Genomic DNA, 13,804 nt, shown 5'->3' with positions numbered 1-13,804 from the left:
AAAGGGGGGGAGAAAAAAAAGGAAATTGTTTGAGAATTTGAAAAAATAAATACACTGAAGTAGACTAAAATGAGATGATGGGAGTGAAATAGAATTTGAAAAAATACACACAAAAGTAAATGGTATAGTGGAAAAATTTTTTAAAAAATATTTTTAATAAAAATTAAAAGTACAAATGAATTTTTTCTCTTTCTGTATTCAAGAAAAAGAAAAGAAATGAAAAAAAGAAAGAAAAAAGAGATCGTTTTGGGGCGCTTGGGTGGTGCAGTCGGTTAAGCGTCCGACTTCAGCCAGGTCACGATCTCGCGGTCCGGGAGTTCGAGCCCCGCGTCAGGCTCTGGGCTGATGGCTCAGAGCCTGGAGCCTGTTTCCGATTCTGTGTCTCCCTCTCTCTCTGCCCCTCCCCCGTTCATGCTCTGTCTCTCTCTGTTGCAAAAATAAATAAACGTTGAAAAAAAAAATTAAAAAAAAAAAAAGAGATCGTTTTAAATTTGAAAAAGTGAATACACTGTAGTAGACTAAATTACAATTATGGAAGTAAAATAGAATTTGAACAAATTTACATAAAAGCAAAAAATATAGTAAAAATTTAAAGAAAAATATTTTTAATAGAAATTGAAAGTAAAAATGAAGTATTCCTCTTTCTGCATTCAAGAAAAAGAAAAGAAATGAAAAGGAGAAAAAAGAAACAGAAAGGAAAAAAAAAAGGAAATCGTTTGAAAATTTGAAAAGGTGAATACACTGAAGTAGACTAAAATAAAATGATGGATGTAAAATAGAATTTGAAAAAATTTACACAAAAGTAAAAGATATAGTAATAAAAATTAAATAAAAATATTTTTAATAAAAATTGAAAATAAAAATGAATTTTTTCTCTTTCTATATTCAAGAAAAATAAAAGTGTAAAAGAGAAAAAAAAAGAAAGAAAATTGAATAGATGGACCTGCTTATAGACTGAAGTAGGACTGTTCGTTTTCCCCTAGAAGTCAGACTAGGACTGCAGCTTTGACCTGTTTCGCCCCTCTGCAGGAGGGTCTCACCGAGCAATGGCTGGGTGCCGGCTGCACCCACGAACGCTTGCTGGACCCTGCTGCTGCTGGTTCCCTAAGACTGCAGCCAGGTGTCAGCCCCCCCCAGAAAAAGTTCGCAAGATAGTGTAGCAGCAACCTTTCAGGGATTATGGAAAATCATGCACCCATCTGGCCCCAGGCTTCACCCTCAATGACCTTGTTCCAGCACCAGTGATTGTGGCCATTTTCTGGGGTCTGCTGGGACCAGGTGGCTTCAACAGTCTCTACCAAATGTCCTTCCATCAGTGGGACTGCTTTTCCCCATGTGGCCCGAGAACCTCCTGGACCCCACTCTGTTCCTGGGGATTTGCCTTTCCCGCCAGAGCACTGCCAGGTATCGAGCTGTGGAGTTGCAGACTTTGCACTCCCCTTGTTTACAGTCTTAATGGAATTTAAACCCTCTCCTTTCTCCTTTCTCCCTTTTTAGTTTAGTCCCTGAGGCTGTTTCCAATTTTACACTTTCTCTCCACCTGCTTTTGGGGAGGGGTGCTTTTCCCGTATTCCTCCCCCCCAGTCTCCGTCCTCTCTCTGCTCGCAAAAGCACCTCCCTTCCTGCTCCTTCTCATTCCCCAAGTTCACCTCTCTGCGCCAGGTACCTGCTGAATTCTGTGGTTCAGGTTATGCAGATTGTTGTGTTAATCCTCCAATCAGTTTTCTAGGTGTGTAGGATGGTTTAGTGTTGGTCTGGCTCTATTTCATGGACATGAGACACACAAAAAACTTCCATGCTGTTCCTCCATCTTGGATCCTCCAAAGATTTTATTTAATTAATTAATTAGTGAGAGATCCAGGAGGCCAGGGATCTGCATTCTCTGGCCTGTAAGCCAAATTCAGCTTGTCCAGAGCTCACTTTTAATTAGGAACTTTTTATTCATAGTTTAAACTTGTTACAGGTAATTGATACTAGTTAATCTAAACTATTGATTGATTTTCAACTTAAAGGTTTATCATTTATGAAATGATATGATTTCAGGGATTTGCTTTGTAGTAATCCAATTACAGAAATATGTGGGGTATGAATGAGATGAGACAGATCATGAATTGAAAATTGTTGGAATTGGGTGATGGGTAGATAAAAATTTATTATTTTGTCCTCAGCTTATTATCTACCTCAGCTAGATAAATGTTTAATAGCACTTATTTATTCCTTTAAAAACAGGTTCTAAGCACATATGAATCAGTGTGAAAGTTTGAAAAGGACTAAGTTTAGTTCTGCCATGATCTCGCTGCACGACATTTGACAAACTCTTAACTATTCCAGGCTTCTGTGTTCATTGTAGACAGTAATTAGTTCCAATTGATTGCCCTGAGGATTTAAAGAAAAAAAGTGAGTTCTAGAGAAATATCCTAATCACCAGTAAAATTTGAATTTTATTTTACTTTGCTTTATCTATAGACAAAATAAATTATGTCATGTGTTTGTAAATGTGATCATTGTATTAGATATTTAATGTTTCTTTTGAGAAAAAAGTGAAGTAGAAACATGATATACATATGTGTGATCCAGACAGGGATTGGAATAGGAATAAAAATGTAAAGTGGAACTTTGAGGAGAATCCCCAAAGTATTAAGTACTGAAAGAACATTGAAGGTTACGATTTTAATGTGGATAATCTAATCTGGAAGTGTTTGGGTTGTTGTTTTTTTTTTTTCTAACCAACTGGACCAAATCATCCAGAAAAGGCATGAAAATGGTTAGTAGCCACTTAGGAGGATTTCTACAAACATCTGGCAAAAAAAAAAAAAAAATGGAAGAAGATTTGTTAAGTGAGTGCTAGAGAGATTCCCAGGGAGCAGAGAATGACTAGTCAGAAAATTGGATGTTACAAAGAGCATAGTTGAACCTGGAAAATCTTGGCATTGAGTAACCTGAAGGTAAAGCTTTAAAAAATAAGGTTGAGTTCTGAGAAAAGTTAATGGATTAAACACATCCTTACACTTGCTTCTCCCCTCATCCATCAAATGGCAACAGAAGAATTTTTTAAAAGACTAAACCTCCTGAGAATAAACTGAGGGTTGATGGGGGGTGGAAAGGAGGGGAAAGTGGGTGATGGGCATTGAGGAGGGCACCTGGTGGGATAAGCACTGGGTGTTGTATGGAAACCAATCTGACAATAAATTTCATATAAAAAATAAATATTATTAGGTGAATGAGAAAAAAAAGACTAAACCTAAAGAAGGGGAAGGGTGGGAGAGAAGACAGCAAAGACAGAATTTTGGAAGTGGACAAGCTGATGGATATGAGTGACAAATTCTTAGCAAACCTACTAAAAAGAAATCCTACGGCAGCAGTGGGGAAAGCAGAAATCCACCTGATTTACATGGAGCAATTGTCCAAAGACTCAGAGATTGCTGGTGCTAGGTTCCTCTAGAAGTGGTGATTGAATAAGAAGGATTGTTTGAAAGTCTGTTTAAAAACTATGCAGATCCCACATTGCCTCCTACACTCTGATGAGCCACCTGATGAATGGCCCTTCTTTCACCCCAGATATAGAATAAAATTATATTTTCCAGAGGGGGATAAGTAGATGGAACTTCAAGTTCAATTGAGAATGGAAGTACTGGACAGAAAATGGGGATCTAGATATTATTTGCATACTGGAATCTGAGGCATCACAGCTCTCTTCCTTCGTTCATGTCCCAGAATATTCACCTTCCTCCTCCAAAGAAGAGATTGTACATTTTTTTTCCCCCTAGGGAATCTGGTTGGCTTAGGAAGAAATACCTAAACATATTTTTTAATTTCTCCAACAGACCACAATAAAGTAAAGGTCAGAATCGACAAACCTTTTCACACACTTGGGGGTTTTTAGAACCCCTATCTTAATTATGAACATCCAACCAATGAATATCAGATGACAGAGGAAAATATCTGATATGAAAAATGGAGATCAAAATAAGCAGAAAAAATGCAGCATAGAGAAAACAAAGTTTGGAGTTTTAAAAACATGTCCACAATTTCTTTGACATTTCTCACATCTAAAGGTAGAGTCTAATTCCTCTCTCCTTGAATATGACCTGGTTTTAGTGACTTGCTTCTAAAGAATGTGATGAAATTAAAGTGTAATTTTTAAGGCAAGGTTAAAAAAAAAAGATGTAGCGCTCACATGATTTTCTCTGTCTCTAAACACTTACCCTTGAGAACCTAACTACAATGCTATAAAGAAGCCAAGTCACCATATGACAAGATGGCATGAGGTGTTCTGATAACAGCTCCACATGAGATCCTAACTAATAGCCAGCCTCGGTGACCAGACATATGAATGAGGATTCCAATGATTCCACCCCCCAGCTTTTGAACCGCCCAACTAATGCCAGGTTGTGCAAAGATGAGCTGTCTTCATAGAGTTATGCCCAAACTACAGATTCATGAGTAAAATAAATACTACTATCACGATAATTCAATAATTTTTGAAGTGATTTATTATACAACAATAGAAAACTTGAACACAGAGACTCTGCAGGGAGAAGAAATTTTCAAAATTTATGATCAACTCTTTCTGGCCAAGCTGAAGTAATGGAGATTGGATTCATTGTCCTGCCTGAAGCAGCAGAATATGTGGACAAACAGTGGTTCTTGGATATTGAACATCAGCCAATGAAAGACATTGATCCCTGAGAAAAGGGAGACAAGTGAGGTGAAGTCTACAATTTCCTCAGATTACTACTTGGAGAAAATTTCCAGGCTGTCTCCTAGGGAGAACTAACCCAACAAGAGCCCAGTGGTCTCCTTAAGTTGAGAAGAAAGAGGTGACTATTGAGGGAAGCAAAAAAGCTAGAGTTTTAAGGACAACACTGGAGAAAAGAGAGCTGCACAAAGAGAGAGAACTCTGGAGATCTGTAGAAGTTGAAGTTGTAAGTATTCAGCTGAGTACCAATCAGTGCATGTCTGTGAGGAAATTATTCAAGGCCAGGGGAAAAAACACCCAAAAGGATTACAGTGAACAATCTTCAGAGCTCAAAAAAGGCATAGGAATAGTAATTGTCCACCAGCCAAAGTGGAAAATCTCATAATTCATAAGACATCAGGTAGAGTACAAAGGAGGATTTTGCTTTAGTTATAGTGCAAAATTAGCCCTAGATTAAATGCTTCTCTGGTCTTATTTAGTGAAGCTTAAAAGCACAATCTAAAAAGATTAATCCATTTGCAGTAACTTAACTAGATCCCAGAATGAAGCCCATAATGTTTATAGAAATACAATAATAATACCCAACAAGGTAAAAATTAATCATGTGTAGAAGTCAATAAAAACAAGTAGTCATGCAAAGAAGGAAAAATATGATCCATAATAATGAGAAGAAAAATCAATTAAAACTGTCCCAAAGGAAACAAATTAGAAGATAAAGAAAGACAATTAAAATAGTTATTATAACTATATTCTGTGTTCAATAAGATTGAACAAGTTAAGTAGAGACAAGGAAAACAAAAAAGACCAAAACTGAACTTGTAGATATGAAAATTACAATATCTAGGATAAAATATACACTGTATGAGATTAATGCATATTATAAATTACAGAATAAAGTATTAGTGAAATTGAAGATATCCCAATAACAACTATCCAAAATGAAACACAGAGACAAAAAACTGAAAAGAATGAGCAAAGCATTAGTGAACAATAGGACAACTTGATATATATGTAGTTGAAGTCCCTGAAGGGGAAGGAGGTTGATAGAAAAAAATTTGAAAAAATAATTGCTGAAAAGTTTCCAAATTTGGTGAAAATTACAAACCTCAGAACTAGGAAACTGAATGAACATAAGCAAGAAAAACATGAAGAAAACTACTTCAATGCACATCATAATCAAATTGCTTATAACCAGTGACTTAAAAAAATCTTAAGTGTTGTTAGAGAAACAAGATACACTGTCTACAGAAGAAGAAAAATAAATGTAAGAGCAGATTTCTCATTCTAAACAACGAAAGCTGGATGACAATGGAGCAATATCTTTAGTGAACTGAGAGAAAAAAGTTGTCCATTTACAATTCTTCAAAATATCTTTAAAAATAATGTAAAAGTGAAAGACTTCATTATCATCAGGATTGTGTAATAGGAAATATTAAGGGAAATCCTTTAGGCAGAAGAAAAATGGTACCACATGGAGAAACTCTGATCTAAACAAAACAATGAAGAGTGCCAGGAATGGTAAATATTTAAGTAAATAAAAATAGCTTTTTGTTATTTAAACCTTTTGAAAAGATAAGTAATTGTATAAAGCAAAAATAACAATGTAGTGTGGGATCATAACATGTAGAATTAAAATGAATAACAAACACAGGGAAGGAAGTAATGGAAGTAGAGGATTATACAGTTTTTGCACTGTATGTAAAGTGGTTCAATATCACTTAAAGGCAGACTGAAATGATTAAAATATGTATTTTATAAGCCCTAAAATAATCACAAAGATATTTCGATACTATTTGCTTAATATTTGGCTAATTAGATGAAAAGGATGTAAAATGGGAAACAGAATACTCAATTCAAAGGAAAGCAGAAAAAGAGGAAAAGAGGAACAAAGACCAGATGGTATAAATAGAAATCATACACTCTTGAACAACCATTGGGCTGAAGAAGAAATCAAAAAGGAAATTAGAAATTAGAAAATATCTTGAGACAAATGAAAACAAAAACACAAGGTAAAAATGCTTATAGGATGCAGCAAAAACAGTACTAATAAGAATGTTTATAGTGATAAATGCTTACATTATAAAAGAAGAAAGATCTCAAATGAACAATCTAACATTATTCCTTAAGGAACTAAAAAATGAATGAATGAAGCTAAAAGTTAGCAAAAAGAAGGAGGTAATAAAGATTATGGGAAAAATAAATAAAATAGAGAATAGAAAAAATCAATGAAACTAAGTGTTCATTTTTACAAAAGATAAACAAAATCAACAAACCCTTAGGTGGACTGAGAGAGAGGAGACTCAAATACATAAAATCAGAAATGGAAGAGGAGACATTATAGCTAATGTCACAGAAACAAAAAAGATATAAGGGACTACTATGAACAATTATATGCCAACAAATTGGATAATCTAGAAGAAATAGTTAAATTTCTAGAAACATACAACCTACCAAAACTGAATTAAGAGGAAATAGAAAATGTAACAGATCAATAACAAATAAGAAGATTTAATCGGTAATAAAAAATTTTTCCAAAGGAGAAAAATCCAGGACTAGTTGGTTTCACAGGTGAATTTCCCAAACATTTAAAGAAAAATTAATACCAATCTTCTTAAACTCTTACAAAAGATAGAAAAAGAGGGAACACTTCCAAATTATTTTTATAAGGCCACCCTTAGTCTGATATAAAAGACAGACAAAAATGCCACAAGAAAAGAATATTACAGGCCAATATCCCTGATGAACATAGATGCAACAGCCTTCAACAAAATGTTAGCAAACCAACTTTAACAGCACATTAAAAGTGACTAAATGGGATTTATCCTAGGGATGCAAGGATGGTTCAACATACACAAATCAATCAATGTGATACACCACATCATTAACAGAATGAAAGATAAAATCATGATCATCTCAATAGATGCAGGAAAAGCATTTAAAAAATTCAACACTTTTTTATGGATTAAAAAATAAACCTCTCAACAAATTAAATATCAAAGGAACTTAATTCAACACAATAAAGTCCACATATGAAAAGCTGCTAGCTAATACTATACTCAATGGTGAAAAGCTGAAAGCTTTTCCTCCAAGATGTAGAAAAAAGCAATGTTGCCTACTCTCACTCTTACATTCAGCATAGTACAGGAAATGCTAGCTAGAGTGATTAGAAAAGAAAAATAACTAAATAGGCATCCAAATCAGGAAGGAAGAAGTAAAATGATCTTTTTGTCAAGGACATGATCTTATATGTAGAAAATCCTGAAGACTCTACCAAAAAACTATTAGAACTAATAAATGAATTTAGCAAAGTTTCAGGACACAAAATCAGTATACAAATATCAGTTGTGTTTCCATACACTAATGGCAAGTTGTCCTAAAAGGATATTAAGAAAAAAATTCCATTTATATTAGCATCAAAAAGAATACTTAGAAATAAACTTAACCAAAGAGGTGAAAGACTTGTACACTAACAATCAAAAAACACTGATGAAAAAAATTAAGGCAGACACAAATAAATAGAAAAACATCTCATGTTCATGGGCTGGAAAAATTAAAATTGTTAAAATATCCATACTATCCAAAGCAATCATGGGTGAATACTTATCTCCAAACTCATCCAGTGGTGCACCTCAGCTATGTACAGCTTTTTGTATGTCAAGAAAAGAAATAAGTAAGAAAGCATACAGCAAGTACAACCTGTGATTATCCCATGTTTATACCCAACCATACAAAAATATGTTTATATATAAATGCATACTTGTAAAATATGTGCTTATATATGTATATAATATGCATTTATAAAATATGTTTATGTATATTAAAAATATATGTTTAAACCTAGCCATATAAAATCCACATTAAATGTAAACATCTCAATTAGAAGGTAGGGATTGTCAGGTTGGATTAAAAAGCAAGAGCCCCTGGGGCGCCTGGGTGGCGCAGTCGGTTAAGCGTCCGACTTCAGCCAGGTCACGATCTCGCGGTCCGTGAGTTCCAGCCCCGCGTCAGGCTCTGGGCTGATGGCTCAGAGCCTGGAGCCTGTTTCCGATTCTGTGTCTCCCTCTCTCTCTGCCCCTTCCCTGTTCATGCTCTGTCTCTCTCTGTCCCAAAAATAAATACACGTTGAAAAAAAAAATTAAAAAAAAAAAAATAAAAAGCAAGAGCCCTAACAACAGGAACAAGACAAAAATGTCTGCTTTCACCATTCTATTCAACATTGTAATGGAGGTTCTAGCCAGGGCAATTAGGCAAGAAGGAGAAATAAAAATCATCCATATTGGGAAGGAAGAATTAAAACTATTTCTACTCTCAGATGACATAATCTAGTATATAAAATATTATGAATAATTCCCCCAAACCTATTAGATCCAAAACAGGAGTTCAGCAGGATGCAAGATCAATATACAAAAATAAAATATATTTCTATGTCCTAGCAATGAATAATTCAAAATGGAAATTATAAGATAATTCTGTATATAGTAGTATCAAAAGTAATTAAACATTTAGGAATAAATTTAACGAAGAAGTGCAAAATTTACTCTGAAAACTACAAGAAGTTGTTGAAAGGAATTAAGGAAGATCTAAATAATTGGAAAGGTATTCCATGTTCATGGAGTAGAAGAGTTAATATTACCCAAGTGGCAAATCTCACCAACTTATCTACAAATTCAACGCAATTCTTATTAAACTTGAGATGCTTTTTGTGTGTGTGTCTGTGTGTGTGTGTATGTGTGCAGAGTGCAGAAATTGACAAGCTGATCGTAAGTTATCAAGGGAACTTGAATAACCAAAACAATCGTGAAAATGAATAAGAAAGTAGAAGGACTCACTATTTCCAATTTCAAAACTTACTACAAAGCTAAAGTAATCAAGGCAATATAGTACAAGCATAAATTTTTTTTAATGCTTATTTATTTTTGAGAGAGAGAGAGATACACACAGACAGAGTGTGAGCAGGGGAAGGGCAGAAAGAGAAGGAGACAGGGAATCCAAAGCAGGCACCAGGCTCTGAGCTGTCAGCACAGAGTCCTATGCGGGGCTCAAACCCACGAACTGTGAGATCATGACCTGACCTGAAGTTGGATGCTTAACTGACTGAGACACCAAGGTGCCCCACTATAGTACCAGCATAAAGATAGATCAATGGAATTAGAATTGAGAGTCTAGAAATAAAGCTTTAAATCTGCAGTCAGTTGGTTTTCAACAAGGATGGCAAAGCCATTCAATGAGGAAAGAATAGTCTTTTCAACAAATGGTACTTAAACAAGTAGACATCCATCTGTGAAAGAAGGAAGTTGGACCCCCTCACCCTACATCATAAAATACCAGTTAAGTTGAAATGAATTAAATACCTAAGTATCTGAGGTGAAAGTATAAAACTTTTAGAGGAAAGCATATGTGTAAGTCATCTGCCTTAGAATTAGGCAAATGGTTTCTTAGCTATGACACCAAAAGCACAAGTGACAAAAGAATAAGAAAGCTAAGGTGTACTTCATTAGAATTAAAAATATTTGTGCTGCAGAGAACACCATCAAGAAAATGAAAAGAATCCACTGAATGGGAGAAAAGATCTGCAACTTGTATATCTAATAAGAGACTTGTATCCAGAATATATAAAGAACTCTTACAAATTATCAATAAAAAGACAAACTAATTAAAAAATGGGCAAAAGATTTGGAAAGACATTTATCTAAGATCTACAAATGGCCAATAAACACATGAAGAAATGCTCAACATAATTTGTTATCAGAGAAATGGAAATAAAACTGTGAGGAGATACCATTCGTATCCAGTTGCATGGATATCATAGAAAAGACAGACAATATTTAAACATTTTTTAATTTTAATTCCAGTGTAGTTAAAATACAGTGTAATATTATTTTCAAGTGTACAATATTATTTTCAAGTGGTGATTCAGTAATTCCCCATATTACTCAGTGCTCATCAAATAAATGTGCTCTTAATCCCCTTCACCTATTTCACCCATCCCCCCCCCCCCCCCCCCCCGTATATAAAAAGACAGACAATAACAAGTTTTGACAAGAATGTAGAGGAATTGGAATCCTTATGCGTTGCTAATGGGAATGTAAAGTTTCCATGATAGCTGCTGTGGAAAACAATTTAAACATTCCTCAAAATGTTAAGCAGTGTTAACCTATGATCCAACAATTCCACCCCTAAGTAGCTACCCTAGAGAAATGAAATACATACAAAAATGTACCCAAATGTTCATAACAGCATTTTCATAATGACTCAAAAGTGGAAACAACACAATATCCATTAATTGACAAATGGATAAATAATATGTGATCTGTCATACAATAGAAGATTATTCAGCCATAAAAAGGAATGACATACTGACACCCACTGCAATTTGGATAAACTTTGCAAAATGGTTCTAAGTGAAAAAAAGCATGATACACAAAAACCACACATTGTATGATTCCATTTATATGACATGTCCAGAATAGACAAATCCAGAGATAGAAAGTATATTGTTGTTGCCTAGGTCAGTTGGTGAGGCAGGGGGGAGAGGGGGTAGTTGAGGAGGTGGAGGATTGGAATGGGGAATGGCTGCTATTGGGTATGGAGTTTCTTTTTGAGGTGACAAAATGTTCTATAATTAGACTGGTGATGTTTGCTTAACTCTGTAAAGATATTGAACACCATTGGACTGCACACTGGTAGATATTATGGTATGGATATTATATCTCATAAAGCTGTTAAAAATAAATGAATAGGGGCGCCTGGGTGGCGCAGTTGGTTAAGCGTCCGACTTCAGCCAGGTCACGACCTCGCGGTCTGTGAGTTCGAGCCCCGCGTCAGGCTCTGGGCTGATGGCTCGGAGCCTGGAGCCTGTTTCCGATGCTGTGTCTCCCTCTCTCTCTGCCCCTCCCCCGTTCATGCTCTGTTTCTCTCTGTCCCAAAAATAAATAAAAAACGTTGAAAAAAAAATTAAAAAAAAATTAAAAAAAATAAATGAATAAATAAAAAGTGCAGGGAACATACACTATTATTTTGTCTTCCAAAGATGATCAATATAAATGTTTTGGCAAATACACATTTGTTACACAGTGAACATTTTTTCATGTAAATATACATATTTCAATATTTATAAATGCCACAAATCAATCCATTCATTGGTGTTAGACAATTTATTTAAAATTTGTGTTTTTTTGGTAAACATTTAGGTAATTTCTAACTATTTTGAAATAAAAAATCTCTAGTGAATAGCTTTATATATTTATCTTTGAGTGATTGTGTACTTCCATAGGATATTTTCCTTCAACTAGGCTTGTCTTCAAAGTTGAGAAACTGGGAGAGGTTTAATTAGGTGCTATTTACCATTTTAAACTGGAAGTTTTCCAAATTTATGTTTTAACTCCTAAATTTCACCCATTATCTTCAATTAAAAAAATACATAAATTATCCTTTTGGAAAGGGAAGGGATTTTTCCATATCCATGAATGCTTTCACTCTTAGAGAATGTAAGTACATTCACCATATATTATCTATCTGACTAACTGATTTACATTTTGGAAATATCTAGTACAAAAATTGGTTGTCCAAATAGTTAAAGCCCAAAACCAAAATACTTAATGTTCAACTGCTCAACTTAATGTTCAGCTGCTGCTTTTATATTTTATGCTGCTTTACTTATTTATTTATTTATTAAAAAATTTTTTTTAAATGTTTATTTATTTTTGAGAGAAAGTGAGGCAGACTGCAAGCAGGGGAGGGGCAGAGAGAGAGGGAGAGATGGAATAGGAAGCAGGATCTAGGCTCTGAGCTGTCAGCACAGAGCTCCATGTGGGGCTTGAACTCACAAACTGAAATCTTGATCTGAGTCGAGGTCAGACACTTAACCAACTGAGCCACCCAGGCACCCCTAGACATATTTTTAATTGCCTATAATCATTTTTTTTTAAATTTTTTTTTTAACGTTTATTTATTTTTGAGACAGAGAGAGACAGAGCATGAACGGGGAAGGGGCAGAGAGAGAGGGAGACACAGAATCGGAAGCAGGCTCCAGGCTCTGAGCCATCAGCCCAGAGCCCGATGCGGGGCTCGAACCCACGGACCGCGAGATCGTGACCTGGCTGAAGTTGGACGCTTAACCGACTGCGCCACCCAGGCGCCCCGCCTATAATCATTTTTAGAGTTATTTTGACTCTGAGTATTTTAGTTCTATTATAAAGTATTAAATCTAGAAGCAGAAAAGTTATAAGACATGTTCTTCTGGTAAGTTTATAGTGATGATCCAGAAAACTTCAGCGTAGTACATGAGTAATTAATGTTTATTCTATTGTATATAATTTTGTGATGAAACTCATGTAAAAGGGAGTGAACCTCGAGAGAGAGATTTGAACTGTTTCCTTGGCAGGTACACTATTCACCTGGTCTGCAGTCATGTAACAGATGGCATTCAATAAGAGCAGCAAATAGTGACACATTTTCTGTCTTCTCATTCTGTCATTCTCTTAGGTTGTCTCAAGTAGGAAAAGTTTTTTCACTTTTTAACGATCCTGTAGAAGCTTGGATTTTTTATAGGTTAAAATTTCCCCAGATGTCAGATATGACAATTAGTATTCCTCTTGTTTGAAAGTTATAAAGTTCTGGCTTATATCTCTAAGGCAGGATGTAGATTCTTTCTCTCTAGTCAACTTTAAAAGCAGTCTGATTTCATAGAATCACCAGTGTTCACTTTGGAGAGCACTTTACACATAATCTGGTCCAAAGCTAGCATCGTGTGTGTAACAACATTGAAGTTGAGGGAGATGATGTGATGTGTTTCAGGTCAAATGGATTAGTGACTGAGATAGGACTGTAATCCAGGGTTTTCTGTTTTTTCTTTTTCCCCCAGTTCTTTTGGTCTTGTCTTTTCTGAAGCCTTGAAAATGGATGAACTTTCAAGTTTCTTTCCAGCATCGAGATTTTGTGGAGATTACAATTGAGGAATTTTGGTAAATTTGGCCTTGCTTAATTTGTGGTAAGTTTCTGAAAGAATATAATTGTTTTCTTTAAATTCTATAAAATACTGTAGAAATTATTTCACAGTTAACAATTTATCATGGTCAATGAGCTAGAGCATGCCATTGCAAGGAA

General features: G+C 35.1%; 1 long non-coding RNA gene across 1 annotated transcript in view; it reads left to right on the top strand.

The window, feature by feature from the left end:
- The window catches only part of LOC123381235, a 296,498-nt gene that overhangs the window by 238,911 nt on the left and 43,783 nt on the right, over nt 1-13,804 (top strand). The window contains exon 3 of the long non-coding RNA XR_006588017.1: nt 13,563-13,688. This is a non-coding gene — a long non-coding RNA (uncharacterized LOC123381235). The remainder of the gene's footprint in view (nt 1-13,562; nt 13,689-13,804) is intronic.

Source organism: Felis catus, chromosome D3 (assembly GCF_018350175.1).
Source record: "Felis catus isolate Fca126 chromosome D3, F.catus_Fca126_mat1.0, whole genome shotgun sequence".
Classification (NCBI taxonomy): Eukaryota; Metazoa; Chordata; class Mammalia; order Carnivora; family Felidae; genus Felis; species Felis catus.
This window is presented reverse-complemented; position numbering and strand designations above follow the sequence as displayed.